General features: G+C 33.8%; 1 long non-coding RNA gene across 1 annotated transcript; it reads right to left on the reverse strand.

Annotated features, from left to right (window-relative positions):
• Positions 1-6252: 6252 nt before the first annotated feature.
• Positions 6253-7413, reverse strand: LOC121215931 (uncharacterized). Its single transcript, XR_005911922.1, has 3 exons — positions 7103-7413; positions 6672-6779; positions 6253-6525 (listed from the first exon to the last, which is right to left on the reverse strand). It is a non-coding gene; the product is annotated as an uncharacterized lncRNA (long non-coding RNA).
• Positions 7414-22495: the final 15082 nt, after the last annotated feature.

Genomic DNA, 22495 nt, shown 5'->3' on the forward strand with positions numbered 1-22495 from the left:
TCTTAGTTTTCTCTCTTCTCCCATTTGAGAATTCTTAAGGAATTCTATTTGTTTGTAATATTTTGGAGATAGTAAAGTTATCATCTGGTGTTAGTGCCCGAGGACGTAGGTATAATTTACCGAACCTCGTTAAATCTCTTGTGTTCTTTCTTGTCCTATTTTTCTTTCAATATTTGAGGGTATAATAGTAGTATTTAATTGTGCTATTAAATTACTATAGAAGGGATATTCTGTCTAAGGAAAGACTTGGTATTTAAGAGATCCATGTGATCCACCTCTCTTCCCTGGGAATTGAACTTTGTGTGATTTTTTAGTACAATAATTTACACGCTTCCGACCTTATTGGAACAACAAAATTGACAAAAAATCAAAGAGATAAGGTAAAAAAAGTAAAAAACCTATGGAGGAGCTAAGATGCCAGGGTGATAGAGAGACTGTTGTTGGAGGAGAGCTTGTTGTATCAGGGCTTGTTGTTGTTGCTTCAGCCTCAGGTGCTGCATTTTTCCTCAGCGATTTTCAAGGAAAAACAAATCTGTGTGTTTGGTATGAGAGGAAATACATTTTCAAACATTGAGCAAGTCAAAACAGTACAGCGTCAAGTAGTTCAAAGAAGCACCAAAAATAAAAAAAAACAGACAAGAAATAAGTGAAAGTTTTTAAAATATGTATGCAGTATGCATGCATATAAAGGCATCAACATCTGTAAAATAATACTATGGAGCACCTTTATTGCATTCGTTACAAAGAATACAACAACCTGAGCCACCCAGTGAAAAATCTATCAAAGAGAAAAGATCAGTTAAATGCTCCACATTATACTACTTCAAATTGATGTCAGAGCTTGATCTTTATCATGTTAATCACTCTCAATCTAAGCGACTCTGGGGTTAATATTTAAGGTAACCATATAAAGATGAAAGAACAAGACAGTAACTCAAAGGATTTCCACAAGCTTAGCTATTCGTCACCAGAGCAACCCCTAGATCATCTTGTTCAAATTAGGATGCATCTCTTCTATAAGAAATCTTCAAGCTAGAGACCAAAGTGAACATTGTGTTACGAGTCAATATGTCAGCAAAATGAAGTACTTAAAATAGTTAATTAATACGGGGCGTTTTATTAGTTAGTGGAACGGTGCGTTTTGCTTTTAACCGAATATTACCACATAAGGGTTTGTTATCTTCTTTTTATACTGCATGTTCTGCATGGTAGTCGGTTATGAAATTGAACAGAAAAGTTTTCAGCATTGTTCTACTTCTCTCTCAATTCTCTTCACTATCTTCTATCTTTTCTTGCTTCGTTTTTCCACCATTTAACAAAGGTATCAGAGCTCAGTCGATCTCTACTATGGCTAGTGATGGTGTCTCCACTCGTCTGCAGAAAGAGGTTGGCGGGATGCAGCAAGAGATTTCTAAAATTCGAGAGGAAATAGCTCATTGAGAGACCAAACTGGAAACTCGATTGCAGGATTTCAAAGCTGAGTTCCGTGGTGATTTTCAATCGTTGCTGGTTCAGTATTTTGGACCACCGCCAACTGATTCGTTGGCAAACACTATGGTAGACAAAGGAAAAGGAGTTTTGGGAGCCCCTCTCTGGTTTTTACTGAAAGAGTCTGATCCAAATCATGCTCCATCGGAACCGTTTGTTACGGATAGGGGTAGTGTTCACGCGAGAGAGCAACCATTTACATCGGGCGTTTTGGGAAGAAATAGCAGGTTGGAATGCCCAAAATTTGATGGAGCTGATTTTCGGGGATGGTGGACTAAGCTGGAACAATATTTTGAGGCGGAGGGAACACCAGACTCAAATAAGGTCCGATTGGTAATGTTGAATTTGGAGGGACGTGCACTTGAATGGCATCATTTCTATTCCCAGAGGAATGGAGGCTTACACATGCTGTCGTGGCCTACATACTTGAAGAGCCTGCAAGATCGATCCGGGTTTAGGCAGTGGGGAAATCCGATGCGACAGCTAGTCAATTTGAAGCAGCAAGGTAGCGTTGAACAATACCAAGATGTGTTTGTAGGATTGCTGAATCAGTTGCATCTTCCCGAGACCTACGCTCTCAGTATCTCTGTTAGTAATTTGAGGGCCGAAATAAGCCATTACTTGGACTTGTTTGAACCTTCTACGTTGCTAGAGGCTTTCCAACTAGCCAGAAAGGTTGAGGTGCTCATTTCTCAGTCTGGGAAGGGTTCCACGACCATGGGGATGGGTTTACCCAGGACTTTACCCACCACGTCGATTGTGTCAAGGTACACTTCCTCTCCCACCAGAACTAATTCGGGTACACAATCTGTCAATAATATGTCATCGGGTAGGTCAGGATCCAAGACCATATCACCAACACTGATGGATGAGAGAAAACGAAAGGGACTCTGTTTTTGGTGTGCAGCTAAATACCATGCGAGGCATAAATGTATGAAGTCTCAGCTGTACCAATTTTTATTAGAGCCTTCTTTTGATAGCGAAGTGGAAGAATTCCAGGAGTGTTCTGGGAAGTTGGATGAGAATAGTACGGAGGAAGAGGGATCCAAATCTCCTGTAATATCGTTACATGCTCTGACCGTCCTTCAAGGACACAATACAATGAGGGTAGCTGCTCGATTGGGGCCATGCTGGGCCATTATTCTTGTTGATTCGGGTAGTACGCATAATTTCATTGACACGAAATTGGTCAATAGACTGTCATTGCCAGTAATCAGTCAGGAGCAATTAAAAGTTGCGGTGGAAAATGGTAGTTGTTAATTCACTAGGGGTTTGTGTAAGGGAGTTACATGGGAGGTACAGAATCATCAATTTGAGACTGATTTCATGGTGTTATCGTTGAAGGGTTGCGACATGGTGTTGGGGGTGCAGTGGTTACTGGCGTTAGGAGATATTATATGGAATTTTAATTCCTTGACTATGTAGTTCCATACAAATGGGAGACCTTGTATTGTTCAGGGAATCATTCCGGGGGGCCTAGCGGTTGGCAACAGTGGTCCAAAATGTTTTGCAATGGTGGGACAGCCTTTGGGGCCTTATGCTGCATTTTTAAGTTCACCTGAGCAGATTAATCTTTCATCCACGACGGGTGCGATTGCAAATGATCAGCTTTAAACGCTGCTGGAAGAGTTTGATGACATTTTTCAGGTTCCAAAAGGGTTACCCCCTCCCCGAGCTCGTGATCATAAAATTTCGTTAATCGATGAAAGGGCAGTGGTTAAAATCCGGCCATACCGTTATCTAGCATGCCAGAAGACTGAAATAGAGAAGTTAATACGAGAGATGCTGCAAGCTGGTATAATTCGAGACAGTACGAGCTCTTTTGCTTCTCCAATTGTCATGGTCAAGAAAAAATATGGGAGTTGGCGGTTATGTGTGGACTACAGGCAACTAAACCAACACACGATCAAAGATAAGTTCCCTATTCCGGTCATTGAGGAGTTATTGGATGAGTTGGGAGGAGCTAGAGTTTTCTCTAAGCTGGATTTAAGATCAGGCTATCACCAGTTCCGTATGTGGGAATTGGATGTTCATAAAACCGCCGTTTGGCCTCACGAACGCACCTTCGAGCTTTCAAGCTCTCATGAATTCAGTTTTCAAGCCATGGTTGAGGAAATTCGTGTTAGTATTCTTTGATGACATTCTCGTATATTCAGCTTCTTGGACAGAACATTTGTAACATTTGCGATCAGTCCTTCTCACCCTCAGAGAACAGCAGCTATTCGTTAGGAAATCAAAATGTAGTTTTGGGTCACCACAAGTCTACTATTTGGGACATATCTTGCATGCGGGCACAGTTTCCATGGACCCTAGAAAAATTGAGTGCGTATCGTCTTGGCCGATTCCTCAGACAGTAAGGAGTTGCGCAGTTTCCTCGGCCTTACAGGCTACTACAGGAGATTCATTAAGGGTTATGGTGTAATTGCTAAGCCCTTAACAGACTTGTTAAAGAAGAATGGATGGGTTTGGTTAGAACAGGCCACAGAGTCCTTCCAGATACTTAAACGAGCTATAAGTTCTGCACCTGTACTAATGCTTCCTAATTTTCAGGCTGACTTTATAGTTGACACAGATGCAAGTGGGTTTAGCATTGGAGCAGTTCTACAATAGCAGGGTCAACCCTTAGCATTCTTTAGCAAGGCTTTGGGTGTCCGTCATCAGGCCTTGTCGATCTATGAGAAAGAAATGTTGGCGGTTTTGTTAGCCGTGCGGAAGTGGCACACCTATTTGGTCGGAAGACACTTCAAAATCCGGACGGATCATCAGAGTCTGAGATTTTTGTCTGACCAAGTGGCAGTGACCCCGTTTCAGCAAAGATGGGTGGCTAAAATGTTGGGCTATGATTTTGAGGTCTTGTACAGGAAGGGAATAAACAATAAGGTAGCAGATGCTCTCTCTCGGCAACCCCAGCTTGATCCTGGTCAGCTTTATCAGCTTTCGACCAGCTCAGTTATTTCTAGCCTTTTGGAGCGAGTGCAGCAATCATACACGATGGATGACAAACTGGGGAAGCTTATTCAGACTCTTCAACAGATTCCTGGGCAGGATCAAAAATACTCTTGGGACGGTCATTTCTTGCTGAGAAGCGGGAATATTGTAGTGGGACGAGTTCCACAGTTGCGTCAGGAGTTGTTCTCCCATTTTTATGACAGTGCGATGGGAGGTCACTCAGGTGTGCATGTCACGCGGAAACGACTCTCAAGTCTATTATATTTGAAGGGGCTTACTTCTGACGTGAGGAAATGGATTCGAGAGTGTGTGATTTGCCAAAAATGTAAGGGTGAAACGGTACCTTCTCCGGGGTTGTTACAGCCGCTACCCATTCCGGATTGAGCTTGGTCGGTGATCAATATGGATTTCATTGAAGGATTACCGCCCTCAAACAAGAAGAACTCTATTCTAGTGGCGGTAGATCACCTCACTAAATATGGCCATTTCCTAGCGTTGTCCCACCCTTATTCAGCCAAAGATGTCGCTGGTGAATACTTGGCTAACATTTACAAACTCCATGGCATGCCTGAGGCTATTATTTCAGACAGGGACAAAATTTTTGTTAGCAATTTTTGGCAAGAGCTTTTTCGACGATCGGGGACAAGACTGCTGTTGTCAATGGCCTACCACCCTCAAGCGGATGGTCAAACCGAGGTCTTAAATAGGTGCCTTGAAAACTACTTGTGCTGCATGACGGGTGAAGCACCAGCTCAATGGTTTCATTGGTTACCACTCGCTGAATGGTGGTACAATTCCTCGTTTCACTCTTCAATTCAACTTACCCCGTACGAGGCTTTGTATGGCCAACCTCCACCAACACACATGCCCTGTTTAGCTGGGGTTTCAACGGTTGCTATTGTAGATCGCAGCTTACAGGCTCGTGAAGCAGTAAGGAAGCTACTCCATTTTTGCCTACAGAAAGCTCAGGCTCGTATAAAACATTTTGCCGACAAGCATCGTTCAGAAAGGAGTTTTCAAATCGGTGATTTGGTTTATTTAAGGGTACAACCTTATAGACAGCAGTCCCTGCGAAGAATCACCAACCAGAAATTATCTCCAAAGTATTATGGACCTTTTCCTGTTGTTGGGAAGGTAGGAGCAGTAGCTTATACCCTGCAACTTCCACCAAATTCTCGAATCCACCCCACGTTTCATGTTTCTCAATTGAAGAAACACATTGGTTCAGCTCCAACTCAAGCTCTTTTACCCTTGATGGATGATCACGGTGTCTTGCCTAAGGAACCAATCCGCATCTTAGACAGGCATATGGTCAAGAGGGGAAATCAAGCTGTGACCGAAGTACTCGTTGAATGGGGTAATTCATTTCCAGAGGACGCAACATGGGAGGTTCTTATGGCATTTCAATCCAAGTTTCCCCATTTTTTATCCTTGAGGTCAAGGATATTTTTCTGGGAGGGAATGTTGTTACGAGTCAAAATGTCAGTAAAATGAAGTAGTTAAAATAGTTAATTAATACGGGGCGTTTTATTAGTCAGTGGAACGGTGCGTTTTGCTTTTAACCGAATATTGCCACATAAGGGTTTGTTATCTTCTTTTTATACTGCATGTTCTGCATGGTAGTCGGTTATGAAATTGAACAGAAAAGTTTTCAGCATTGTTCTACTTCTCTCTCAATTCTCTTCTCTATCTTCTATCTTTTCTTGCTTCGTTTTTCCATCGTTTAACACATTGACAAATAAATTGGATTTGACAGAAGAGAGTTTTATAATTCTGATAAACAAGTAGAAAACAAGAAAAAGTAGAATGAATTGCCATCTAGGTGGAAAATGCTTTCCAGATACCAGATATGACAACAAAATAAGAACATAAAGATGATATCACCAAAGCCGCAATTGTCCGTACTAAAGTTGTAAATAGCAATGCAATTAACCAAAAAATGAGGGCTAAGGAAAATGCAACTTCAGAGTGCTATGGAAGCACCACCAAGTTATACCTCCACGCCGCCTATCTTGCATGAGAATCTCTTTCCATGCCATAATTTCAAATGTGGGCAACCCATCTTCTGAAATTTCTCCCATGCAATATCTAGAGTTTGTCCAGAACACGATTGCCCATCACAGGAGATTTGCATGCAAATAGAGGCACACTTTTGCTTGATTATTCGCTTAAAAAAGTAACAATGGAAAACAAGATGCAAGTGCTAGGTAAAACCATCATGTCTGCTTACTCACCACCAACAAAGGCCCTCTAGGACCTTAATAAATTTCTGTCTTATAAGTGCTTCCATTGTGAGCCTGAACAGCTTGATAGCCCACAGGATAAGGATATCGATCTTTACCCTACAGATTAACAAGGTTAAATCCACTTAAATGAAACACCATTAGTCCATAACAATTTACTTCAATTTTCTGTTGTTAGTTCAAATATGTATTTTTTTAATTTTCCAAAACTTGTTAGGATCGAAGATTCGAAATTCCTAAATTTCAATTACAAATTTACACCGTACTTGCAGAAAAATATACTACTATTAGAGACACCGGCAATCAACCAGAGTTCTTTAGTTTTCAATCAAGTTATTCGGAAGGTATCTATATTGATTACACAAAAAAAATCATACACCGTGAGAATGTCGAGTAAATTGCAAATAGAAAAGCAAACGAACCCTAGAGGAGCTCCAATACTTCTTCTCCCAGGGGCCTTTGTATAGAGATTCAATGGAAACGATCTCCAGATCGTCTAACTTTGCTGTTTGTTCTCCTTCTTTAGTTTTCGTCATTCAAAGAAATGAGAAGAAAGCAAGATTTCCAAACAACAATAAGCGAGTAGAAAGGATTTTCAAGATAGACGAAGAGATAGCATTTTAAAATAGCGGGAACTAAAATCTTGAAATGCGTCATTTCCTTCGAAATTCTAAATAAAAACTTTATTTGATTAGAAAAAATGTGAATAGATTTTGCAAAAAAGAAGGAAAAAAAAAAGATTTCATTTGAAATTCTGGGATAAAAAATATAATTACAAAACGACGCCGTTTTGCAAAAAACATATTCGTGGCTTTTGGAAAAAAAACGATACTATTGCTCGACTTTTAGCGGCGTTTAGACCAAAAATGCTACTATTGCTCAACTTTTTTGCGGCGTTTGCAACAAAAATGCCGCTATTATTTAACTTTTGCTGCGTTTTTTCATAAACGCCGCTAAGCTCGACTTTTTTACAATTTTTATATTGAATTATTGTATCTTTCATATAAATTTTAAATAAATAATTTTTTAAATTTTAAGTAATATTTAAAAGAATTAGATAAAATTATAATTTTTAGTTTTTTCTATTTTATTTTTATTTATTATAATTTGGTCCTATCAAAAATAGAAAGTTACCTATCCATATCAATCTGTTACTTTTTATTTATTTATCAATGTTTTTTTTAAATTTAATATTTAAATATATCAAATAGTTTAGATTAAATATTTTTAAATATAAAAGCATTAATTGATTGTATAAAATTTCATCATTTAACAAATTTCAAGTAAACCATAAATCCTAAACCATTTAATATATATAAAGTTTAGCTATTATCTCTTAAATAATTTAAACTATAATCATAATTTTAATATATTAAAATTAATATTATCTCTTTTACATTTATATAAGAAATTATTTAATATATAAATTAAAAAATACTATTAATCTAAACCCTAAACCCCTAACTCCTATCCCCTAAATCCTAAATCATAAAACATAAACCCCTAACCCCTAACCCCTAAACCCCAACTCTTAAACCATAACCATAACCCATAATCCCTAAACCCATAATCCTTAAACCTTAAAATAGTAACTCTTAAACCTTAAACCCTAAACCATATACCCTAAATCATATACCCTAAACCATAGAGCCTAAACTATAATGATAATTAATTCAATATTTTAAAATTAATATTATATATTTTACGATTATATAAGAAATTATTTAATATATAAATTAAAAAACAATTAGTCATGTACCCAAAAAAATTAAAATTATTTTAAATAATAATATTTTAATTTTTTTCATTTTTAACAAATATTTTTCTATGTTTTTACTTTCAAATTTTTTCTACGTGTCATTGTTTTTTTCTGAAGAATTTAAATATTCAATTAAAAATAAATTGTATTTTAATTAATATAAATAAACCAGTTAAATAATCAATAGACAGATAAAATGTTTTTTGTGGCGTTTTTGATAAAGCGCCGCCAAAGCTCGATCTATAGCGGCATTTTTCAAAAAGCACCGCTAATGCTCGATCTACATTTGCGTTTTTCAAAAAGCGCCGCTAATGCCACTAAAGCTCAACATGGTGTTGTGTTTAATTTTTTTGTGGCATTTTTCAAGAAGCGGCTAATGGTCGACCTATAGCGGCATTTTTCAAAAAGCGCCGCTAATGCTCAATCTATAGCGGCATTTTTTATCCAAACGCCGCTAAAAATGCCGCTAAAAACCTATTTTGTTGTTGTGTTAAGTATGTGATGATTGAATGTATACATGTGTGGCTTGAATATTTGAGATACCATTGAAGGTATATTGGCATGAATGTGATCATTTGGCTAGTTTTGAATTTGTTGAATGAGGTGTCAATTGTAGCATACTAGTTTGGCACTTACTATGGTTGTTTAAAATGATGATTTTTTATTTGAATTGAATGTTTTTTTGAAGATGTTAAATTTGGTTTAAATGGTGGCTTGTAGCATAAGTGTTTTATAGGTAAATTGTTTGTTTTGTAAGGTATTTTTCAAGTACACACAGTCAGGGGACACAGCCGTGTGTCCCCTGTATGCAGGTTTTCCTTATATTTTTTATTCGATTTAATCCTCATTCATTACCGAATTGTTTTTAGGCTCCAAATACTAAATATTTTCTTGAATTATATTGAATAATGATCGTATACATGCTCGTATGTAATTATTTAATATTTTTTCATGATTTTGAATTGTAAAATATTTGTTATTGTGTGATAATTGTTCGTAGCACCTTATTGCTCAGGTTTGGCGACCGGATCGGGTGAGAGGCGTTACAATATTTATTTACGTGAATTATAAATATGTTCTTTATATTTAAATTGAAATTTACATATTTTAAAATTTATATTTTACATATTATCATCATAATTATAGGTCAACATAATTTTATTATTATTTTTATTAAAATCTAACTTGAATATTTATTAATATCAAAATTTAACTAACATTGCATAATGGTATAAAGGCACAGGAAAAGAATGATATTTTGTATTTTGAGTCACCTAGAAAATTTTTATTAATTTATAAAAAGATATATTTATTTGTGATTTTAATATCTCAAATATGATTTATATATTAAAATTAAGTTTTAAAAATAATTAATATTAATTACTTAACATTATTTAAAATTGATATTTCATATAATGAATTTGAATATCATTCAAATTAACTTATTTTTACTTTAAAATATCATGTCTAAAATGGTTGAAAGAAGTGAAAGTGAACTTCTTCTTAGACAGTAGTGTTTGGCATTAAATTTTGGGAGCCAACTAAAATTTTAAAAAAATTTGAGGACGTTAATAAATTTTTTTAAAAATTTTGATACGCCTTGTCGAAACCATTTTTTTATTTTTGAAAAACAGGATCGACTTTGAAAATGAAAATGGAAGTCACCACCGATCTTATATTGCGGTGTGATTGGCTCACCTTAAAAATGATTTTGGTCTACGAGATTTGAGAAAACTGGTTCGGGAGTCGGTTACGCATGAGGAAGGGTTAGCACCCTCGTAACGCCCAAAATTGGTACCGAATTTATTATTTAATGTTTTAGTGCCAAAACTTGAAAAGATTTTAAAATACGATCCTTTGAAATGAAAACCTGAATAATCCAATTGGATAATAAAACATACCCATTTCAAAGAAATAAATTGTCACACTCAGTGAGTTAGGGTGCAATAGCTCAATCTTTGAAGTTAGATTTGTCTTTTTAAATTTTATAAATTCATATGTTTTGAGAATGATATTTGATTATTTAGGTCAATTGAAAAATCAGAATCCAGTAAGTTAGGGTTCAATTTCTCGAAATTCCTAAACATCAAATATTGCCTTTGCTTTAAAATCGAGATAACAAAATGTCATATCCAGTAAGTTAGGATCCAACATTTTGAAATCCTAAAAGCTTTATTTTAAAATTATATGGTTTTATCAAAATAAACACTTAGCTATTCAAATTCATTCAGAAGAATTGAAGCCCAGTAAGTTAGAGCACAATTCTCTCGAGAGCTATGAACACCAGGCCTTTTTGAAAATTATAAAATAGAATGATTGTAGTGTTTTAATAAAACACAATTTTTACAAATGTAATATGATTGAATAGTGATGTATGACGTAAAAGATAATATATAATCCAAACACAAACCAAAGAATAATGAACAAATAATAAATTAATACTAACAAACATAGCAACAATAATTTTAATTGTACATTATGTCAATATCAATATCAACGTTCGAAAGTTATTAATCTAAAAGAAGATAAAATGTAACTAATTTAAAAAGAGAAAACAAATGAGAGAAAAGAAATTTGAACTTAGCAAAGTATTTACACAAAATTATACAAAAAAAATGTAATTTACGAAGATTTAAAATAATTTTGCAATAGAATTCAAAAAATGAATAAAAATGTTTGAATGAATTTTAAAGAAAGAATTATAAGAAGAAAATAAAATAACAAAATAAAAAAATGAATAAATCACAAAATTAGTATATATGTTTTAAATTAAATAAGGAATACATATGAAATGAAATATTTAATATAAATAATATATATTTATATAATAATATATGTAAAAAGGGTTGAAATAAGTAAAATAGTAATAGAAAATTTAAAAGAAATAAAATATTTATATAGAGAAAATAGTTAAAAATTTACAATTTGAAATTAGTGGTGTATTATTATATACATACGTATAAAAAATATTTTAGTATAAATTGTATATACATACATAAATTAGAATTAGAATTATGAAATATTATTGTTTAGATCTTTAAAGTTAAAAATATACATATATATATGGTTTTAAAAAATAATCATAAAATGTGTACAAATTACACTAGTCAAACATAAAATCTATAAAATATATTACAAAAAATAAATAATAATATATGGAAAACACAAAATAATACTATATAATAAAATAAAATAAATGTATATAATGATTAGGTAAATTGATGAATAATAAAATAATTAATAGTGACAAGTAATAATAATAATAAACCAATTTATTTAGTAGTAAAAAAAACAATGGATTAATTTAGAAATAAAACAAAATTATAGGGGCGAATTTGAAACAAATAAACAAATGACTGAATTGAGAAACGCTAAACATTAAAGGGACCATTGTTGCAATTGAGCGCATAAATTCAGGCACTTAAACCCAATCATCGAAACGATGCCCTTTAAACATGGATCTAATTGAAATTGAGAGGTAACAATTAAAAAACGAATAAAAATCAAATTAAAATGAAAGCAAATGCGGAGGGGCTCGTTGTGCAATAATCCCATCAGACCCAAAGTGCGTGGATCCTTCCCTCGGGTCGGGTCACCGCGCGAGTCACAAGCCTTTAAACGGCATCGTATCAATGCACTATTTAAACTAAGTTTCTGTTAAAAAACATTTGCATCAACAAAAAATAAAAAAAGGGGTAAACTCTCTGCTAGGGTTTCTGACCCTAGCTTTTGCGCCGCTAGGGGACTCCGTCAGTCCTCGCCCCATCGTCCTCGCTCGAGCTTCGATCACGACGAAGCGAAAGAGGATTAAATCAGCATCGACGCGAAGGTAAATCCCTATTGTTTCCTCATTTTATATAGAAAATAAAAGAAATAAAAAAGTAGAGAAACGCAGAGAGAAAAGAGAAAAAAAAAAGTAAAAATGGTGAATCACCTATTTTCTATTTCAATTTTTTATCTTTCTTTTTGTATTTCCTCTGTAGGGAAAAAAGAATCCATTGACAGTGTTGGAATCGATCTTATATAGCCGAATCGAAAAGAAAAGAAGAATAAATAAATAAATTCAAAATACATCTATTTTTCTCTGCTATTTTTCCTATTTTCTTTTTCTGTTGCTCTTTTTGTTTGCTATTCGTTTTCGTTTTTTTCCCGTGGGTACTGTTTGTTTCTGTTGCAGGTGTGGCCAGCCTGGAGGAGGACGCGAATAGAGGAAATGCATGCGTGCATTGGCGATGCACGCGCGAGGCCTGGATCCCATTACTGCGGTGCCTGTGATTTTTGAAACTGTTTAGGGTTTCTGCAAATGTAAAAAAAATCTGGGCTGGTTTTGGCTATTGGGCTGGAATCGGGTTTGTCGTATTGGGTCAGATTAGGTTTGGGCTTAATTGGGTTTGGGTTATAACCGGGTTTAGGACTGTAGTTTGGGTTAGATTTTATTGGGCTAATGTTTCTGTATTTTTGGACTTTTGGACTTTTAATTTATTTTTAATTTTTAATTTTATTTATTTTTTGTAAGGGCCGGGCAAATTGGGCCTATTACACGCCTAATTAAAAAGTTAAAAAATTTTGGAGGTTCGATAATAATTTACAAAAACATGAAGAGTTTAATTGAATTTTCATAAATTTTTCAAAGGTTTAACGAGAAGACTAATTAAAATTTTCAAAAAATTAAAGTATAATTAAAATTTTGAAAAAAAAAACCTTGAGAGCCAGGTATCAACCTAAAATTTTTAAAATTAAAATTAAACTTAAATTTTTAAAATTTAAGGAAAAAATTGGAAACCACTTACACAAGTAAATTGAAAAATAGGTGAACAAATTGGGTTTTGTTAGGTTTATTAGGGAGACCACAAATTTAATATTGGTTGTGGACCAATCTAAAGATTTAGGTATAGACCCCTAGGGGTAGGCATATTAATGAAACATGTTACCTTTCTTTTTCTTTGATGGCGACAATATTTTGCAGTTTAATTCATACTCTTTCCTTTCTCAAGCAATGGTCCTACTTATTTCATTTATGTTTCTTAATTTGTTTTTTATTTCGTGCTTTTAGGAAGCTTTTTTTTTATTAATCATTACTTTTAAATATTAATTTTATATTGATATATTAAATTGATTAATTACTATACATTAGAAATAATAATTATATAAAAATGGACTCTTTTTTTCATTATACATGTCATGTTTGTTGTATTTTTTATAGTTTAATTTTAATTATTTTGCATCATGTATGTATCTTTAGAGGTGAGTAAAGTCCGATCCAATTCGAAAAAATCGATAAAAAAAATAAATTTTGAATTAAATAGTTCGAGTTATTCGCATCAACTCAAATAAAAAAAATTAAAATTTTCGGTTTAACTCGAATATGAATTACACAATTCGAGTTATTCGAAAATCGAAATAAGAAAAGACAAAACTACGTTGTTTTGATAAATGTTTACACATTAAGTTAAAAGGTAAAATCATTATATTGTTTATGTAGTTAAATAATATTGTACTTCATCTACTAGTTAAATACAACATTAAGTATAAATAGTAGGATTCAAATAAAAAAATCATCATTTTAAACAACCATGGTAACTGCAAAAATTTTTTATAAATAATAGACTTGACTCAAATTTTTTTGACTCGACCTTCCACATCTGAGACTTTTAATAAATTCAACCCTGACCCTCCACATACATCTATTAATTGCATTCTAACACTCCCCCATGTATAGCGTCAAATTTGAAATGATCGCTTTGTAGCCCACCGACACTTTTAAGTTGTAGTATTTTATTGCATAAACATAGGACTCATTATCTAGATATTGCAACCCAACGCGAAGCTCTTCTGTTTCCCTATCTTTCGGTAATACATCACTAAGTACTATTTCTAGGTACTCCGAGAACTCAATTGCATGGGCAACATTAGGGTCTACAGTCGATAAATATTCAGTGGGTTGGAATTGGATTACCATACCACCCAAAGCTTGACCAATTTGGGGGAAGTCATGAAAATCTTGAACTTGATCTGATTTACATTCTTCATTGGAAAATTCATCTAAATCTTGGTCTCTAAATTCATCAACATCAACATTTGGGACCTCCTCATCTTCTGCTATATCATCTGGTAACCCTATATTGTTTTCAAACCCAGTAACCGATGGTTGGATATAGTTAAGGTTGCCACCTGATGTTGATGTCACACCACATTCAATCGGATCGACCCAACCGATGTTAAGATCAAATTCTTATCGGCATTAAGCTCTAGAACTATATTGATTTACTGAAGTAGCATCAGTTAGGACATCTGCTAATGATTTGAGTATTTGCCTTTGCTTCAACATTGTTACTTTCTAACGTGGCATACACCTCAGCAGCATAGAGGTCCTAGTATTTGGTATGTGCATAAACCATTGTATTCACATCTTCATCATCAACAAGTTCCAACGTATCATGGATTTGAGGATTGGACGGGATATTTTCGCGTCAATCTTTCTTCTTACATCATCAATCTTAGCATCATGACTGAACCTTATGACAACCTATTGGTTGGATTAAAAAACGACACCAACTTCAAACCGGTAAATTTGGCCTTCGTAGTATACATATGCAACGAAATCGTTTTCCATTTTCACAAGTAGTTTTTTTTTTAAAGATCTTCACAACTCAATTTTTTCAGCTAAGTGGGATCTTTTTTTTTTAGGTTGTTTTGGTTTTAAGGTTGTTTTGAATCTCAAGCTATGGCTTTAAATCCAAAAAGTTGCTTTTGCTCCCAGATGCTTGCATTTCTTCCCAGAATCCAACAATGAAAGGGCTTGTTTTTGTCCCTACTCCCCTGACACAGATTGGCTTACCTGAATTCAGCATTTGAGATGCCAATTTGCATCCCTAGATCTGGTTATGAGGTGCCAAGTGTCCCTCACATACTACACCCCCATATTATTTCAGCAATTAATTGAGAGCATGTTATTTTGGTAAATAATTTTTTATATTATTTAGGATAAAAACTTGTAATATGAACTTTTAAGGACATGCCATTTGTATCCTATATATTTCTAAGGTTCAAACGGGATTCGAAAGTCGCCAAAACTTCATTGGATATTTCCGTGGGGTTGTATTATCAAGAATATAATAATAAAGCATTTAAATCAACTATAATTTAATGCTTATTGAACATACGAACTTACCTCAAAATCATACGGAAAAAAACGATCGTTTAGTCTAACACTTTATCTTTTTCCCGATCTAAATCCGTACGTTATTTTTCTTGATCTATATAATTAAATTTAACTAATTCAAACCTCATTCCATTCAATTCAATCCAAAAATCATGTTTGGAAAACTTACCAATTTTCCCCTATACTTTTTTATTTCTTCACAATTTAGTCCTTAGGCTCGTAAAATGAAATTTATGCAATTTCATCCTTACCTAAGCCTAGCCGAAGTATATACATGCTTAAAGCAGCCTATATATTTCACAATTTTACACTTTTACCACACAATTTATCACATTTCTCAATTAAACCCCTAATTGACAAAATTTTTAAAAAATCACTTAACAAAAGTTATTTACCTAACAACAAGGTTTCATTGTCTTCCATTAAACTTCTTAAACAACTAAAATGCACTCATGGAAAAACTTTAGACATTAAACCATTTTGTAAATTAGTCACCGGGCTAGCTAGGTTAAGCTACAACGATCCCGAAAACATGCAAATTAACAAAAATGGAACAAAAATCACTCATCATGCAAGGGAGTACATGGCCAAACCTAGCAAGATTCCATGCTTCTTTTTCTTTGAGTTTTTTTTGTTGAAGAAGATGATAGAAAATTATGATATATTTGTTTTGTTTTAATTCAACATTTATTACCTATTTACCAATTTAATCTTACCTAACTTTAAAAATTATACAATTGCCAAGCCATGCACATCCACTATCACCTTTAATGGTCTATTTACCATGTAACTCCACTTTAAAGTTCTATAGCTATTTAATACCTTTAGCTAATAGAACATAACTTTTGCATTTTACGCAATTTAGTCCTTTTTATCAAATTGAACATGCAAACTATAAAATTTCTCAACGAAATTTTTATAAAATAATACTATTATGCTGTAGATCATAAAATAATATTAAAATAATTTTTTTGACCTCAGATTTGTGGTCTCAAAACCACTGTTCTGATTTCACTGAAAACGGGCTGTTACAAATCTACCTTTAGATTTACTACGAGGATTTCATTCCTATGTCCTCCCATGGTTATCATCAATATTTCATTCTTGCCTCCCACGAACAATGAGATCCTCTCTCTAAGAGCCAAATCCAACCACAAGATGCTTCATCTTGTCATACGAAGTTAAGGAAGCATAGACTTCATCAACTGTGAGAGATTCACGACTATACAAAATAGTATCTCTAAAGATTGAATAAGACAGGGGCAATGAATAAAGTAGAATTAACTCTAAATATTCTTTATTATACTGAACGTCCATGGCCTCTAGGTTCGAGAGAATTTCTTTAAACACAGTTAAGTGTTTGTGCACAGACGCACCTGCCTTCAAAGGATGAGAATAAATACGCTGCTTTATATGCAACTTGCTAGTTAGGGTTTTCGACATGCATAGCTACTGCAACTTTGCTTATAATGCAGCGACAGTCTTCTCATTCAATAGGTCCTGTAGAATTTCATTCGACAGAAATAGATGTATGTGCGTTAAAGTCTTTCGATCTTTATGCTTCTTCTCTTCCTTCGTCAATGTCGAAGGCATCATATCTAACCATAGCAGGGCATCCTCCAAATCCATTTGTGCAAGAATTGACTGCATCTTTACCTACCACAACGCGAATCTAGTTTTGTGATCCAAAAACAGAATATCATACTTCATTGTCGCCATTACTGTGATCGAGACAAGTAATCCGAAAAGCTCTGATATCAGTTTGTTAAAATAGATGCCGATAATGGAAATAGAATGATCGCAAAAATAAATAAAAATAAGAACACACAGATTTTACGTGGAAACCCTTTCAGGGGAAAACCACAAACATAGGAGAAGAAATTCACTAATGTTAAAAAACAAATGATATAAGAGGAGTTTCGACTATTTCTATTTAAAGGTTGAAAAATCTTTTTCTAATCAATGTCAAATAGAAGAAGTGTAGTACTATACGGATTCTACTTGTGCCGCATTATAACACCTCTAACCCAACTCCATTGTTGGATTAGAGTTTTAGAATATTGCAGCACAAATAGAAACATTTAACTCCAGACAGAAACAATTATTCAATAATAATAAACAAAAAACATTTTATTTAAAGTAAAAGTACATTTACGGGCCTTAAACCGAGCCTACGAGACCTTAAAAATAGTTTGGGAATATTTAGGGATTATTTTGAAACAAAATAGTAAATTTTAGAAAAAATAAAAAAATTTAAAAACAAGGGCCACACTATGTGGCTTGAAAACATAGTCGTGTGGCCAACCATGTTCAATTTGAAGTATGAGACAACAATCGTGTCCCAACCCGTGTGTCTGCCCGTATGGGTATTCGAAATAGGGTCACACGGCCGTGTCGCAAGTCGTGTGCTAGACTGTGTGTGCATTCGAAGTTTAGTCACACAGTCGTGTCACTAAACCATGTAACTCTCTAAGACCGTATGGTTCATCCTGTACTTAAAATTTAAATGACACACGGACGTGTGGTGTGGCCGTGTGTGGCACACGGTCGTGTGACATCCCATGTCCCAGGCCGTGTGCTTCAAAAATAGCCCCTAATGTAAGCCAATTCATCCCCAATTACTTGGACACCAAACCAAACCTCATCCAAACACTTTCATACATTAAAACTCAATCAAACACAACCAAAACATGCTAAAATCAATCACCTAGGTGCCTAACCAATGTGCCCTCAATGACACAATAATTATTTCCCAAAATAAACCAAATCAAATACCTATCACACACCAAACTATCTTACATTTAAAATTCACATTGAACAAGAATAATCAACATTAATATAATTCATATTAAACAAGAATACATTCAAACCATCCAAGACTACTTCCAACAATAATATAATTTCATTTCAAGTCAATATCTAAAATATGTACTTAACACTACTTATACATTCTATATCTTCACATCCCTTAAACAACATTTATATACCATCATAAGCATCCACCAAAGACCAAAAGCAATTACTACAATACCATTAAACCAAATTACCAAGCATTTATAAAAAGACTACAAGATATAACCATTCCAAGTACTAAACATAACAACATGAACAAATTAACCAAAAGATCCTAATACATGTCATTCATAACCAACTTCAAAAATAACTCAAAACATCTACCAAAATGAGAAATGGATAGTGTGTATGCTTTGACTTGAACTTTCGATCTACTACGCTTCATGAAATCTACAAGGAAAACACGATAACATGAGCCCTATCTGCTTAGTAAGTTTGAATACATGTAAACATAACTTATTTAGTAAATGTACTTTACTTAAAACATACATGATCTTAAATCTCACTTATGTACTCATAAATTCTTACTTATATACCGAAACTTAGAACATTGGTATAATAGCCATTCCATTGATATCATTTTCAGTTGTTTCATTGTTCCGAGGATGCCATGGTATCTTTCAACTAAGGTCTTACACAATCCTGAAGTGATGTCATAGTATCTTTCAACTATGGTCTTTTTCTTTTTGATTATAATGCCATGATATCTTTCAATCATGGTCTTTCCTTTTTCTCAAACAATGAACCCAATCACCAATTTAAAGATATATAAATATAAATTTACTTCTAGGAATCAAATGAATTACTTTAATTGAAATATGAGCTTACCTACATAGATACGTCACGAACACGAAACTGACATTTATTCCGCTACTTTAGCTTTTCCGCGAATAACATCCGATTGAGTTGTTTATTGATCTAAATGAGAATTTCCACTCAATTAATACATTCAAACATCTCAATTAATTATTCTTAAGCTAATAAGCCCTTTCAATAATATTTATGAAATTACCCCAACATTTTAATCATTATACAATTTAGCCCCTAAACCCGAAACTTGCAATTTAACCATAATTAATTAGAATTCATGCTATCAAATTTTCATAGAGACCCATTAAAACCCATATTTATCATCATTTCACAATTTTTACATGAAATTTTACTATTTTTACAAATAAGTCCCTAAACATACAAAATACTTATATTTAACCATTAAATTCATGATTCTATCAAAAAAATTCAAAAAAAACATATAAATCACTCATGTTAAGCCCCTAAAATTTTAAAAATTTCACAAAATAACCCCCGATTAGTTAGATTAAGCTAATACAAACTCAAAAACAAAAAAATCACTAAAAACGAGCATCAAACACATACCATGCATGAGAGACTAAGCTTGGTAGAATGTTCTCCCTTCAAAAATGGTGTTTTAGGTTTTCTCATCTAATTGAGGAAGATGACAATTCCTTTTTTCTTGTGTTTCACTTTAATTTTTGTTAATTATCAAATTACTATATTATCCTTTAATAATATTTAATATTTCATACTACTTAGCATCCAAAACCGTCTACTATCCTAAGCTATGGCATAATTTCCATTTGAAACCATCCAACCTTGACTTTATATCTATTTAACACAATTAGCTAAGAACAATTATATTTTGCAACCTTTACAATTTAGTCCTTTTTACTTAATTAACTAATTAAACATTAAAATTTCTAAACTTAATATGACTTCAATAAATATTCGTAATTATTAAAATAAAATTTTTTACTGACTCATTTGTCAGAATCGTGGTCCCCAAACCACTGTTTCCGACATCACTGAAAACGAACTGTTACATGCCTGATCCATACCTTAGTTTTACACAGGTCTTAAGCCCTACACAGATCCTCTTTTTTTACCACTGTATTTATTTAACAATTATTTGGGTCACACAACTTTAATAGAATTTATATACATCAAGTTGGTATGTTTTGTTATGAATGGTGCCAAATTGTGGCATATTGGTTTGTTTGTTATTAGGGATGGATAAATGAACATTTGGTGTATGTTTGGAATTGGTTTTATGCAGGTTATATGTGTGATTATAGGTACCATTTGAGTATAATTTGGTTTGGACATGAAATGAATACTAAATTGCATGATTTTGACATATTTGGCACTAAGGTATCGATATCACAGTAAAAGTATTGGTGCTTAGTATTTTTCAATCAATTTTCAAAAATAGAATCCCAAAATGGTACCAATACTGGACTAAATTATTAATACTTTAGATAGGAGTATTGATACTTTACAAGGGTATCGATGCAGTTGGTTTTTGTTTAATTTTTGGCAAAACATCGAACCTTATAACGGTATCGTACCTAGAGGAAAGTATCGATACTATAAGCCTAGTATCAATATCTTTTAGTGTAAATTGATTTTTGTGAAACATTGACACTAAAAATGGTATCGGTACCTATCAAGGGTATCGATACATATTCTGAAACTTTGAAAACTTTGCAATTTTGTCCAATTTCATGTTTGGATTAGCAATTGAGCTTTCGTAAGCTCAATTGAGTCTCAAAAAAGTTTGTTTAACGCATAATGATTGTATTTAAGAAATGTTTGAAAGTTTAAATGATTTATTTATAGTGTTTCCAGTGGTAGCTACTCCAGCAACGATTGTAGCATCCCATAACTCAAACTCGACAATCGAGTTGGGCGAAGGGGGTTACACTCTTTATCAACAAAACCCTTGGGTTGTGACATATAAACATCTTCAATTAAGGTTGCATGCAAGAATGCATTATTAACATCTAATTGACGAAATGACGAATCATTAGAAGCTACTAAAGAAAAAACAATTCTTACATTGTATGTTAAACCCTTGAGCAACAAGTCGAGCCTTGTATTTATTGACTTTATGATTGGGATTATATTTAATCTTGAAAATTGATTTAGAACTAGCAACATTGTTAGACATTTCTCGAGGAACAAGAGACCAAGTACCTTGAGATTTGAGTGCATTAATCTCCTCAATCATACTGAGTGATGGGAGTCGAATCCAGCAATATAAACCTACACCTTAGTTCGCAAATTATGCAGTATAGGGAGTAGGGTCGATCCCTCAGAGACTGGTTTACTGCAAATTGTTCCTCTCTTGACCAGATTTTTGTCGGGGCAGCTGTCGTGCCCAAGACGTTCGGGGGGATAAAAATCTGAAAACCTGAAATTAACAGAAAAATAATGTCAAAATTAAAAGTTGAAAACAGAATAATAATAAATGTGAAATAAATATTAAAAAAAATTAATTAGAATGAGCTCAGCTTTAGGCGCGAATTTTCCTCGTCTTTGAACCGATCCTCGAAATTGGATGAACTTTTCTTTTCCAATAAGCTAGTTATAGCTACCAAGGACGCCTCGAACACCAACTCTTCCTTGTGTAAATTAGTTATGGAACGTCCAATAACTAACTCTTACCGATCGAACAACCACGAAACGTTCGTGATTTAGAACTCCGGCAGCTTTGCGTTCTAGAAGAGCCTAGCTCGAACCAATGCCCTCAACCGCGTGGGACATTTAAATCCGGTTACTACTTCCCTTGACGGAACCAAACAGCAGCCTCCACTTGGCACGCCAATGTGTTCACAGAAAACCGATTAGAAACGTTCTTTTTGGAATTCCAACTGTACGTCTAATCACACCAAATCAAATGACGTCTTTTTTGACTTAGTGTTGATCTGACTTTATGAGCTGACAAAATCATACTCTTAATCCGGAAAAGTAATAAGTACTGGAATTTTAGGAGTTAAATGGCTCGGGTTCGTAACTCACGGGTTTTAACGAGGCTAATTTTGGCCTAAAGCTGAAAATGGGTTTAGTTGGCTACGGTTTGGGACATGTTGGTATCTGATAAATTAATTAAGGTAGAAAAGGTGAAAAGATGGGTGATGTGATTGAGAATGGGGGTGGTTGAAAAAGGGAATTTGAAAAAGGTGTTGTAATTGGAAAGTAGTAAAAGCTGGAAGTTTTAGAAATTAAAAGTTAAAGAAACTA

Source organism: Gossypium hirsutum, chromosome D04 (assembly GCF_007990345.1).
Source record: "Gossypium hirsutum isolate 1008001.06 chromosome D04, Gossypium_hirsutum_v2.1, whole genome shotgun sequence".
In the NCBI taxonomy this organism is placed as follows: Eukaryota; Viridiplantae; Streptophyta; class Magnoliopsida; order Malvales; family Malvaceae; genus Gossypium; species Gossypium hirsutum.